At 45.1% G+C, this 13,480-nt stretch overlaps 1 protein-coding gene across 1 annotated transcript in view; it reads left to right on the forward strand.

Moving 5' to 3' along the window:
• CNTNAP2 (contactin associated protein 2) overlaps positions 1 to 13,480 on the forward strand; it is a 1,690,081-nt gene that overhangs the window by 1,133,168 nt on the left and 543,433 nt on the right. The gene's annotated exons all lie outside the window — the stretch shown is intronic.

The following is a 13,480-nucleotide window of genomic DNA, read 5'->3' on the forward strand; positions in this document are numbered from 1 at the left end:
CCGTACGGGATCATGAGTTCTGTAATTAGTACAGATAAATTCACACCGTTGGGAAACCTAAGAAAGAGAGAACTGGCAAAATGAACTATGGAGGGTTGGACAGCAATGAAACAAAATAGCATTCAGCGACAGATGTTTAGAATGCTTTTGGGCAAAAGCGGGGGGTTGATGGTGTTGATGAGGTGCTAATGGTTTACTAGCGCTAGCTTTGCTCATTGCTAATAGTGCAACTTTTACAGTTTCTGCACAAAAGATTGCCTTCTGTAGTGGGACAGCTATTCGAGGAATTTTCACCCTTATGCTCTTTCCCCCATGAAGAGCTCCTGGCGTTGCTGATCTGTTGTTGTTGTTGTTGATGATGATGATGATGATTGTTGTTGTTCTATTTGATTTGTCACCCTATCCCAGCTTGAGCCTGGCTCTGGGCAATGTACAAAGAGTCATGATGCTGCAGAATAAATCTACAGCCACTTATAATTCAATATAAAAATTGATCTTTTAAAAAAAGCTAAGAACCAGAATTTAAAAACTAAGAAGGTGTCCTATAGGTTTTCTTTCCCAATTCTAGACTGCCTGGCCATTTTCTGGGGTGGTGGTGGGGAAACTCACCAACAAAATATACAAAAGCGAGCGGGTGGAAGCATGCCAGCTGATGAAGAAAACATTGCAGCCCTCAGCCCAAAGCCTGGTGGAAAGTCTAGCCTGGTGGAATGTCTCTGCCTTACAAGCCCTGCAGAAATACATAAGGTCCTGCAGGGCCCTGATGGTATTTGGCAGAGAGTTTAACCAGGTGGGGCCAGGACCAAAAAAGGCCCTGACGCTGGTTGAGGACAGCCTGGTCTAGGCGTTGGGGAGGGGGGTCTTTTTCTTCAGTTTTAATTGAAAAGGGCATTTGTGGGCACACCAGCATTGAAGCAGTAATGTTGTCTATGTATTATTTTGTATGGTGAAATTAATACGCCCTGCCCTCCCGATCTTGGCTATGGTAAAACTGACCAGTTTCTTTCATCCTCTTGTGCCTTAAATACATGACAGGCCTTGCTATAGTTTCAGATCCAGGAACTCTGTTGCTTAGTTATGACGTTCTAGAGCAGGAAGGGTAGAAAGACTAGTTATTATTGATGGTAAGAAATGATGTTACATACAACCAGGGCGTTTTTCTTTTTTTAGCAGGAACGCAATTTCAACTGGCTTGGCAACCAGGGGTGTGTGACCTAATATGCAAATGAGTTCATGCTGGACTTTTTCCCCACAAAAAGCCCTGTAGGAAACAATGGTGACATCAGGGGGTGTGGCCTAATATGCAAATGAGTCCCTGCTGGGCTCTTTCTACAAAAAAACCTTGCATATCATACCTCTAAGCCATGTGAGAAAATGTGTCGGTCTGTCAGTTTATAAGGGAAAGGATTATATTGTGTTTATGATGAAAGCTCTGTTAAAAGTGAGCAATTAAAAAAAAAAAACACCAGGGTTACATCTGAGAAACTGTGAGAAATGCAACTGAAATGTCATCTGAATTTTCAAGAATAAATTTGTGCATAAATGGAATAATATCTAGAAGAACTGCTAGGATATCCGCAAGGAATAAACCATGAGATTCGTATATAGAATTCAGCTGCTAGAATCAAAGTTGCCAGGAACTGACAGAAGGGGAAAAGATTAACTCTGGATCAGGAAACAGGATATTCCACAACTGAGAAGTAACAGATGCGACAGAAGGTTAACAGACCTGTAGCTGTGGGAATTCCGGTTCCATTCTCTTGACGATTCCTTCTGTATCTCAGCAAAGAATTAGTGAATTCAGCACTTCCAGGACAAGATGCCGTGAATGCTTGCCAAGGCTGAGCGCCTGTGCAGAGCCTGCATTTTCAGTTTTGACCTATCAGCTGGAAATCTGGAATCATTTTGCTGAACTTTGCTGAGAACTCAGAGGCAGACAACAGCAATGAGGGGGATTTCCTAATGCGAGACCACAAGCAATGATCATAGAATGTCATCTCGTCACCTGCGGCTCCCCCAGCTCAGATCAGCCTGATGACCAAAAAGGATAGCCCTGAAATTTAAATTTCATTTACATTTTGCCAAAATGAGGCTGCATTCGGACGCCACAATAGATCTTAGGTTGATCACACTCTAGTGTACCAGTCAGAGTCAGTTTGGGAGGGTGACCACTATAAATTTTTCCTGTCACCTTCCCTCAGTCCCTCAGGGACACATCCTGTCAGACCTCGAAGAAAATAGGCACCAGACAGTTTTAAATCCAAAAACCAAAGAAGTATTTATTGGATAACAAAAGGCAAGGGAGAGGGATAAAATAATATTGATTGGATCAATATTAAAAGGCAAATCAGTTGGCAGCAGATGGTTGGCAAAATTATAAATTATTAAACATGGAGATTTGTCAGGCTGAGGTAAAATAAAATATATAACTCTGGCAGATTTTTTTAAACTACCAAATAGGCAGGCTTCAGAATTCTACAGAACTCTATGACAGGCAGGCAGTGCCTACTGGGCACTAGGAATGCTTTGCAATTCAGATGATATAGCCCTATGCTCTGGCTACTCAAATCATAAAAATAACAAACTGACAGTCACTCTTTCACTCACACTGAGAACTCCTGACTGGTGCCAGATTAATTCTCCCTCACAGACATTCCACACTATCATCCAGAATTTACACCACTGAAAGCTAATACCAGCCCCTCATTCCTGGTGTATCTCAGCTCCAGCTAGTTTTTTGGTCTGTATCTTGGGAAACCCTGCTGACCACCAGAATCCAGTTCTCCCTTCTGAGTGTTTGTGTGATCTCAGGTTGTACAAAGAGTCTGCCTAGATGTGCTGGCAGAACTCCCACAGAGAGTTTCCTTCACAGAAGGTGCCTGGTTTTGCCCTCTTCTGACGTCAAACTCTCTCAGACAGAAGCTCTGTCTCTGAAAGGAACTCAACCCCACTGGCTGTTCTCAGCTCCTTGTCCAGTTGCTCTCACAACTGACCAGCCTAAGCCCCAGTCTTCACACTCCAGACTCTCAGTGAAGACTCCAAAACTTAAACTGAAAACTTAAACTGAAGGCCAGCCCTGCCACCAGGCAAACTAGGGGATTGCTTAGGGTGCCAGCTTTCTAGGGGTGCTGAATTGGGTGCCTCCATGTGACTCAATGACATTATCATTACGGGGTGTGTGTATGTGCCAGAAGTTAGCCTTGCCTAGGCTGCCAGACAGTCTAGGGCCGGCCCTGCTTGGTAGGGTGGAACTCTGCTTATAAAGGCACTGTGAGTGACCTGCCATGATCATGGATCCAAACTATATTTTCCAACTGTAGAATGGAATTTTTCTGTCTCTCCCTTTTCACTGTAGCCCTTTGATCTCCACAGAATGTTGTACTTTTGAGACAGAGGACCCTGAGAAATGACATATGGGGAGCGGGTCTGCACTGGGCAAGGAGATTTGGAGGAAATGCCAATGCATTTGTTTCCCAGGCATTCATTCCAGTGTGTGAACAGGGCCTGATTCAGAATTCTGCAAGGATCTGGTTCTTTCCTAGATTTAGAAATCCCTTAGGTCGTTTTCACACTCACCTCCAGCCGGCGCGACCCCCCTCTTCACCGCGCAGGATCTGCGCGGATTTCGCACTAAATGCCACGGAGCAGCCTTTTGCGCCGGAAACTCCCGTCGCCAAAGCCGCGCAAATGCCAAACTGCTTTTTGGCGATTTACGTTTGAGCGGCTTTTGCAACGGGAGTTTCCGGCGCAAAAGGCTGCTCCGCGGCATTTAGTGCGAAATCCGCGCAGATCCTGCGCGGTGAAGAGGGGGGTCGCGCCGGCTGGAGGTGAGTGCGAAAACGACCTTAGTAAAAAGGCCCTTCTGCCTGTTTCTGCCTGACAGATGTGTTAGAGAGCTCTAATTTATCACCCTGGCTGTGCTAGACATCCATATACACATACCCCAGAGACCTGGATGCAAGTTCTCCTGCATTTCCAGACTGGCCCAAAGCCAGCCATAATCAGTGGGTCCTGGACCAGCAACCATAGTTCTGCTTGGATTCTGGTGGGGACAAGAGTACCTACTCATAATCCATTCAAGGAAGGACAAGTTATAAATTGAAACTAATAAAAAAATAATAAATAAATCCTCAAACGAAGCATGGCAGGACAGTCCATCTTTGATGGCATTTTATGGGGACTCATCAAAGGGCTGCAAATGTCCAATAATTTTGTTCATCATTCTATCTTTATCACCACGAGGAGAAAGTGCCATTTGAATTTTCAGCCTCAGCACCGATGTTTCCTTCATTTCATCATACCACAAAGGATTTTTTTGGAGGGGGGGGGAGAGGTAACTCTGAGAGAAAACTGAAAAAAGCACCTCTCACAACATCTAAATCAGTAATCTCTTTACCATAAAGCAACACATCTGTAAAATTAATCCCACAAAAGCCAAGGGATGGTAAAGACACCTAATGCTAAGTGTTATCTCATGCATGCAAGATGTTTGTTTACCGTTCTTCTCAGCATTCAGAGGAATATTTTGTACTCAAAATTAGTTTACAACAAACTCTGTTTCTTATTAAACGTTATTATACAAACCATGAACGTTTGCTCTAAATATACGTGACCATCTGTAGATTCAACATTAAGTGCAAAACCAAACATATTTCACATATGTTCTGTTAGGAGTCTAGAGTGATTGTTATCACCCAGGAAAGAGGTGTCGGAATCATAGATAAAAGCTTACTAAAAATATAAAATCAGTGTGTTATGACAGTGAAAAAAAAAACAAATGTCAATATCAGGACGTGATTAAGAAAAAGTCTCAAAATATCTACCACTTAAAGTATTAGTGGCATTGTTAATGATGCAATGAAATTATTAACTTTGAACTAATGAGCACTTAAGGACTTGCTTCCACCCTCCAGAATAAAGACGTGAGACTCAAACTTCGGGCTTTTTTTTTTTTAGCAAGAACTCACAGGAACGCAGTTCTGGCTGGCCTGGTGTCAGGGGGTGTGGCCTAATATGCAAATAAGTCCTTGCTGGGCTTTTTCTACAAGAAAAGCCCTGCTCAAAATAATGGTTCATCTAGGACTTTGTTATTAACCTTTATTGCCATTTTGGATGCAGATTACCCTGGTGAAGAGTACCTTCATCTTTACTGCAATTGGTCCAATGCACCTTGGTTCATATCTCACCACTTTAGAATGCTGTGTCTTGTTTCATAGCCTTCGTATCAAGGACCTAGCATCCTCATCTACCTTCAACCCATGTCAGTCACCACGAGAGCTCCAAAGATGTTGCTCAGTTCTTCTAAGCAAGCCTCAGTTTTGAGCAGGAGCTCACAGGAGCCCAGCTCCTGAATCTCCACTACTGCGCCCCGCCTCCTTGCCCCCCACTTTCCTTTCTTGTCTGCAAAACTCTCAATCCCTGGCTTTTCTTATGACTAGTAGTGAGGGAGGGTGGGCAGCCAGCCACCAAGAGTTTAGCCACACACCCAGCAGCTCTCATTAAGGCCAAGAGAAGCCCACTCTGCCCTTTCACCACCGTTGCTGCCAAGAGTTGAAAGGGGTATGGTGTATGCAAATGAGTTATGCTAATCAGTTATGCTAGTGAGCTCCTGCACCTCTTTTTCTACAAAATGACCCTGGTTCTAAGGGAGTGCCCTTGCCAAATCCCTGTAGTCAGTAAGCAGAAAGATACTGGCTTAGGTAAATCTCCCTTCAGCTTTGGATATCTAGGGGTATTTCCAGTGTTTTGTTGTTGTTCAATCGCACAGTCGAGTCTGACTCTTTGCAACCCCATGGACAAAGTCACTTTAGGTTGTTGGAAGAGGGTGTTCGCTATTACCAGCTTGTTCTCTTGACAAAACTCTATTAGCCTTTGCCCAACTTCATTTTGTCCTCCAAGCCCAAACTTTTGACTTCCTGCTTTGGCATTCCAGTCCCCTATGATGAGGAGAACATCTTTTTTTTGGTGTTAATTCTAGAAGGTGTTGTAGATCTTCATAGAACTGGTCCACTTCAGCCTCTTCTGCATCAGTGGTTGGGGCATAGACTTGGATTACTGTGATACTGAATGGTTTGCACTGGATACGGATTGAGATCATTCTGTCATTTCCAGTGTACCTTATAGCTTTTGTTATACCTTGACCTTTCATGCCACTATTTCTGGCTATGGCCTCACCAATTATACAAACCGGCCTTGCTGGACCTGCTCCCATCCTCTCAAGCAAGATGAGTCAGATGAAAACAGGCACCTTTCTAAGCCAATCTGAGATGAACCTTAACAGTCCTACTTGGCCCTGAAAAGACCACTTAATTCCACGCTGGCATTTACTACCTGTGGGTGGACTGACTTCCTCAGGAGGTGGTGGGCTCTCCTTTTTTGGAGGTTTTTAAACAGAGACTGGATGGGTATCTGACAGCAATGCGGATCCAGTGAATTTAGGGGGGGAGGGTGGTATTTGTGAATTTCTTTCATTGTGCAGGGGGTTGAACCAGATGACCTTGGAAGTTCCTTCCAACTTTATGGTTCTGTGATGCTGTGACAACTGTCTACTGCCAAGGGCTGGCAGTAGACATACTTGACTGCACTTCCAGCCTTCTGCATTTCCCAAGGGGCCCAGCCTACTCCCTTCCAGTGATGTCTTGTGCTCCATTCCTGAAAAGGCAAGAGCAAAAATACCCCCCTGTGCCCATTCAATCAGGAGAAGGGACTACTAAGCAGAGAGTGTTTTGCCAATATATTCTTCTAAGAAAATTTATTGATAGCCTAACAAGTCATTACGATTACCCATCACATTCATTTTTAACTATTATATTTTGTGTCTACCTTGCAAAGGGCACTCTACATAGGGTTAAGGTAGGATAACTCCATGCAGAATACCCTGAACAGAGTATATTACAAAATATCAGGCCTTGAATTCAGCAGGAGCTCACAGGAGTGCAGCTCATGAACCTTACCCTCTTTCTCCCCACCTACCTTGTCCATTGAATAGTAGGTGCAGCTGCATAACAATCCCTGGATTAGGAGAGCGGGCAGCCAGCCAGCCACCAGGAGCTTTGCCACACCCCCAGCAGCCCTCATAAACCCCGGAGAAGCCCACGTCACTCTTTCTCCACTTCTTTTGTGATTTTGGGTGGCAGGTGGCTTGCTGACCTCTTGACTGTGTGTATGGGGGGGTGACGGCCCAGGAGAGCCCAGGCGAGCGAGGCCTGGTGGCTCAGTGGTAGAGCATCTGCTTGGTAAGCAGAAGGTCCCAGGTTCAATCCCCAGCATCTCCAACTAGAAAGGGTCCAGGCAAATAGGCGTGAAAAACCTCAGCTAGAGACCCTGGAGAGCAGCTGCCAGTCTGAGTAGACAATACTGACTTGGATGGACCCAGGGTCTGATTCAGTAGAAGGCAGCTTCATATGTTCATATACGTTCATACAATTGTGAGGATAAAAGGAGGAAGAGAGAGCCAGGCATGCCTTTCTGAGTTTCTTGGAGGGGGTGCGGGATAAAACTGTGCTAAATACATGAATGCTTTGTTGTTCACGTGTTCCCGATGAAGAGCTGCATCTGACAGACAGTGACGTATTGCACCACCTAGCAGCTGAATAGATACTTGGTTTTTGTTTCTTATTTCGGATTTCTAGATCACTTCTACGCCCTTTCAGTATCTTCTTCCCAAGTCCAGAGCCTTGAATGAGGCTGCGTATATGGACCATTGACAAATATACATAAATAGTTATGTGCAATTCCTTTGACGTTAGTTTTCTCATTTTTAGGGTGATACCAGAAGGCCCGTTACTGGTTGATGTATGCATAATGTCACTCTCCCAAGGGCCCCCACTTCAGCACTTCTTATATCTTCTCAGGGCTTTTTTTGTAGCAGGAACTCCTTTACATAGTAGACCACACACCCCTGATGTAGCCAATCCTCCAAGAGCTTACAGGGCTCTTAAGCACAGGGCCTACTGTAAGCTCCAAGATGATTGGCTACATCAGGGGTGTGTGACTTAATATGCAAAGGAGTTCATGCTACAAAAAAAAAAGGCCCATATCTTCTCTTTTTAAGGCCACAGAGTCTCCCATCAGCTGTTTGAGACTTTGCATAATGATATCCCCACACTGTCTAAGGCAACCAGTTAGGCAGTAGTTAGAAGGAGGGAAAATGCGACGTATCATGAAAATGGTGTGCGTGGCAGTAATTGCCGTGACTCCATCTGTGAGCAGGAATTGCAAGAGCCGTGACCGCAGTGCCCCAGGATTTTGTTATCTCCCTGTCATAAATAACGGGTCACAAGAGTACTATTTAAAATCATAACATATGTAGAAACATATGGTGGGCATATAAAAATGTCATTCATGATCATAGATGTGATGGAAAGGGGGCTGCTAGTGGGTGAATGTACATTTCTATTGCCCTTATCTTTTGTAATCGTCTTCTCAGTTGGTACATTTCACCTGATGCCTACTTTGATAAGCTTAAATGCAATCCTAAACACAGCTGGTGTTCTGTCGCACGGTCAAGTCCGACTCTTTGTGGCCCCATGGACAAAGTCACGCCAGGCCCTCCTGTCTTCCACCATCCTCCGAAGTCTGCTCAAATTGGTGTTTGTTACATCAGTAACGCTGTCCAGCCATCTCCTCTTTTGCCGTCCCCTTCTTCTTCTGCCGTCTGTCTTTCCCAGCATCAGGATCTTCTCCAGTGAGTGCTCCCCGTGAGAGTGCTCCAGTCAGAGCCAGTTTGGTGTAGTGATTAGGTATGCGAACTCTTATCTGGGAGAACCGGGTTTGATTCCCCACTCCTCCACTTGCACCTGCTGGAATGGCCTTGGATTAGCCATAGCTCTCGCAGGAGTTGTCCTTGAAAGGGCAGCTGCTGTGAGAGCCCTCTCAGCCCCACCCACCTCACAGGGTGGGAGAAGACATAGTAGATTGTAAGCCGCTCTGAGTCTCTGATTCAGGGAGAAGGGCAGGGTATAAATCTGCAGTTCTTCTTCTTTCCCTTCTCATTTGGTGCCCAAAGTATATGAGCTTACACCCTTCTAAAACCACTGAAGTCCATGTAATTTACAAGGATCTAACTCTGCTTTCACCATAGATCTGGGTAGGATTTTAGAGCAAGTTGTAAATGATTTTATTTCAGTATTTTGTTCTGTTTTTTCAGAGCTGAAGAAATTCTGAAAGACTTGTCTTGAAATCCAGCTCTGGCAGCACATCTGCTTCTTCTTTTTGCCAAGTATCTAGCCTAGCGCCAGTCTTTATGTACAGTCTCTATTCCATATTGCAGTTTATCACACTCAGGTCAACCGTGCATCACCAGTGAGACCAGTGAGACCCAAACAGGTTTGCCAACCCCAGATTGGAAACTTCCTGGGGATTTTGGAATGGATCCTGGGGATTTGGAGGGTAGATCCATAGAGTCTACCCTCCAAAGTGGCCATTTCTCTAGGGGAACTGAGCACTGTCCTCTGGAGGTCATGTATAATCTGGGAGATCCTGGGAGATTCCCAGGCTCCAGCTGGAGGTTGGCAACACGAGGCCCAAATGTCAGCCTTAAGGTCGCTAGCCCCCATTTCCCAGTGGGAGTGCTCCTGCTTTGGGGGGCTTCAATCCGCCACTGGCCAGTTGGCTGGTAGGGAAAACCCCACTCCGAAACAGGGATGTTGTGCCGTGATGCTCTGGTTTCTGGGCAGACTCTATGGTTTTGAAGGCAGAAAACCATAGAGTTTTGTCCAAAAGCTGGAGCGTCGCTTGTCACTTCACCGATACAATGCAGTCACTTCCAGGTGACATCACCCCGGGAAAATCACATGCAGCATCCTGCCCACCCTGGAACACACACCCCCAATCCCCCCACTGCGATGGTGAGGGGCTCTGGCAACACTCGTCCGTCTGTCCTCTGCAGGAATAGCTAGAGAAATGAGAACAGTGTTTGAAATGGAGAGTGCAATACTAACCAAAGTTACATCCTTCTAAATCCATTGAAGTCAGTGAGCCTTGAAGGCTCTAACCCTGCTTAGGATGGCACTGTCCAGACCTTGAATTCAGCAGGAGCTCACCGCAGCGCAGCTCCTGAACCTTTCTGAAGGTTCCCCCTCCTCCTCCCCACCTACCTTGTCCATGGAATAGTAGGTGCAGCTGCATAACAATCCCTGGATTAGGAGAGCAAGCAGCCAGCCAGCCAGCAGGGGCTTTGCCACGACCCCAGCAACCCTTGTTAACCTCTGGAGAAGCCCATGCCACCCTTTCTCCACTTCTTATGTGATTTTGGGCAGCGGGTGGCTTCCTGGCCTTTTGACTGTGTGTGTGGGGGGGGGGGTGGCCAAGGAGAACCCCAGGTGAGCGAGGCCTGCTTGAGCTGGCTGGATCTCTAGCCAGCCCAAGCAGGCCTTGCTCTCCCGGGGTTCTCCTTTTTTGCATTGGGTTGCTTTTGGCTGGTGGGCATATGCTAATGAGCTCTACCACCTATTTTTCTACAAAACGACCCCTGGCACTGTCATCAATAACCTGACATCATCATCCTGTATTCACGATTCTGTTATTCAGAGACTTAAACATGACCTTTGTGCTGATTTCACTTCTTCCTTTAATATCTTTGGGTTCAATCCACAAGGAAAGTCCTGTTCTCCATGCCCTGTTTAGTGAGAGCCATGAGATAGCCCAGTAAATAGTGCCCTGAAGAATGGAGAGCCACTGTGGGGTAGGACTGGGGAAATCTGGGTTCCAAGATCCACTTAGTCCTCGTGAGGGTGTGTAGTTGCAAAGCAGCATTGCCATGAATTCTTTTAGAGGCCTGGTGTGCTCTCATGCACAAATGAAGGGGGGATTGTTTCAGAGAAGCACCTGCTTGGGCAGCAGGGTAGGTAGTTGGAGAGAGAAAGCAGTGTTTTCCCAGTGCCCCCTCCATCAGCAACTGAAGCAGTCATGTATGGCTAAGATTACTTCCTTTTCTTGATTGTAAAGTGCAGGGGTGTCAGACTTGCAGTTTGGGGGCCGAATCAGGCCTCCAGAGGGCTCCTATCGGGCCCCCGAGCAACTGGCTGTCATCTACTTCCTTCTCCCTATATCTTGCTTCTTTCTGCATAACAGCTTGCTCAACCGCACAGGAGCTACTGAGCAAAACCTCTGTTTTCTCCATTGGCTGAGGCTTCTCCCTTGGGGAGGAAGGGGGGAGGAATAGCTTGCTTTGTCAGGCTCTCTCAGTTGCACAGCAGGGCTACTGAGCCCAGCCTCTCTTCTATTGGCTGAGGCTCCTCTCCCCCCCCCCCGTCCCCTGGAGAAGTAAGGAAGGAGCCGGAGCTTCCTTTGCCCAGTTCCCTAGATCCCATGGGAGAAATACAAATAAAGCATCTTTAAGACCTATGAGTGCTAACATTTAAGCATATTTTTAAATATATATATATTTGTGTTTGTCTGTCTTCTTTATAAAATTTATCTCTCTGCTACCTAATCTTAAATACATGGTCCTTCCCGACATGGCTTGGCCTAACGCGACATGGCCCAGCTCAACGAGGTCTCATTTATGTCAGATCTGTCAGATCAGGTCTCATTTATGTCAGAGTTCCAACAATACACTGGGGCTAATAGCCACTGGTGGACCTCTGCTCCATATGTTCATCCAATCCCCTCTTGAAACTGTCTATCCAATCCCCTCTTGAAGCTGTTTATCCAGTCCCCTCTTGAAGCCACCACCGCCTCCTGTGGCAGTGTATTTCATGTGTTAATCACTCTTTGGGGGAAGAAATACTTCCTTTTTATCATCATTTGTTTTTGTTATAGTCATTTCTAAGAAGGTTGGATTTTGATGTATTCAAGACCTTTAAGTCAGAAGAACTAAGATAAGAAGATATTTGTTCAGTTGGATCCTGCCAGCTTTTAAAACCAAATCTCACTCCGTTTCCTTCCATTCTACATTCTTCCATCCCACAAGGCTTTTGTATATCCAGGCCCCTTGATTTTCATCAAAGGTTTTTATTTTTAGGGGGGTCAAAGAGGACCCCTTTTTCATGAACAGAAAAACCAGTTGGAGGCCAACCAATCATTAGGCAAGTTTGTTTTCGTTGTTATATTCATTTTACTATCAGTTTAATTGAGAAACATTTCTGGCTGCAACTTGTTTGTTTTCTGTCTAGTTTCGAAGAAATTCCCTGAGATTGCATCCTGAGAGATCCGTTCTGCCAGATTTCAGTTAGAAATGGACCCAGTTTTGTAGGCAGATAAAGGCAAAATGCCGGGAGTGAGGAATGAAGCAACAAATACATCCGCTCTTCCGTTGTTATTTCCATTTGCTTTTGTTATCCTGTTGAATTGAAATCTTTCGGTTCATGTTTTCATCGGATTGGAAACCAATGCACATCCCAAACAGAAAATTCCCCCGAAGCACAAATCTTCAAAAAGCCTAAGATTATAAAGAAATATGGGGGAAAAAGGATATTGACTATTCTTAAATTATTATCGTAAGCTTAAGTGCTGAAAGCTAGAGTTTGGGATAGGCACTTGAGTCATGTGCAGCAAGTAACCAATTAAACACTAGGTCGAATTCCTCGATTAGCATGCCTATTTGCACTTCCATGTTCACCCAAATTGGTATCTGTTAGGGGAGGTCAAACGGAGAGCCTCCATTTAGAGTCCACTTACCATAATGCTCTCCCGTCCATTTTATGGCTACTTTGCAAAAACAAAACAGGCTCTTTTATGGACTTTGCAATTATTTCAACCTTGCAAGTGTTCGTTGGATAATGAACCCACGTGGATATATTGGATTAGCTGTTTACTTTTCTATTTCTTTGTCAAGGTTCTAAAGGTTGTGGGTTTTTTTTTTTTTTTAATTTCCCCCTCTGCCACTTCGTAAAAGGTTGCGCTTCAGCAGTTTGCTGATGTTGCGGGCAAACATGTAGCTATCACAGCTCAGTTAGCGTAGCTGTTAGCTTTGCCGTGTCCCGCCTGTATGACAAACGCACTCTCTCTTTATTCGGCTCTCCTTCCTCGTGGGCTCCATTGCCCTCAGGAAACAAACGTTTCAAACCATGACTCCTGGGCATGTCAGATCAAGCCCCGGTTGTTTCTTAGTAGTGATACTGTTTGTCAAATCAACAGACAGCAGAGCTGGGAATCAAACCGTTCAACCCTGTGAGGAGAGACACTTTGTTTCAAAGAGCTTTGCTCTCTACTAGTGGATTCTTTCAGAGGGTTGGCTGTTTTCTTTTTCCCCCTGCCATTTGAGTGTGTGTGTGTGTGTGCTTTAAATAATCTCTATCTGTACAACTATAAAAGCTCAAAATGGATTAACGTTAAAAGGAAGGAAATGTTTAAAATTATGTTCAAATAGCATATTATGTTCCTTTATTAGTAAGATCCATAATCAGGGTTATGAAAAGAGGGGAGTGTGTTTTTAAAAGAGAGAAAAGAGAGAGAGGGGGAGATTCTTTCTTTGAATGCCTAATCAGTTCTTGGTGATACGGTTCCGCACGCTGATGTTTAATTCTCTAAATTAATT

This window comes from Heteronotia binoei, chromosome 10 (assembly GCF_032191835.1).
Source record: "Heteronotia binoei isolate CCM8104 ecotype False Entrance Well chromosome 10, APGP_CSIRO_Hbin_v1, whole genome shotgun sequence".
NCBI lineage: Eukaryota > Metazoa > Chordata > Lepidosauria > Squamata > Gekkonidae > Heteronotia > Heteronotia binoei.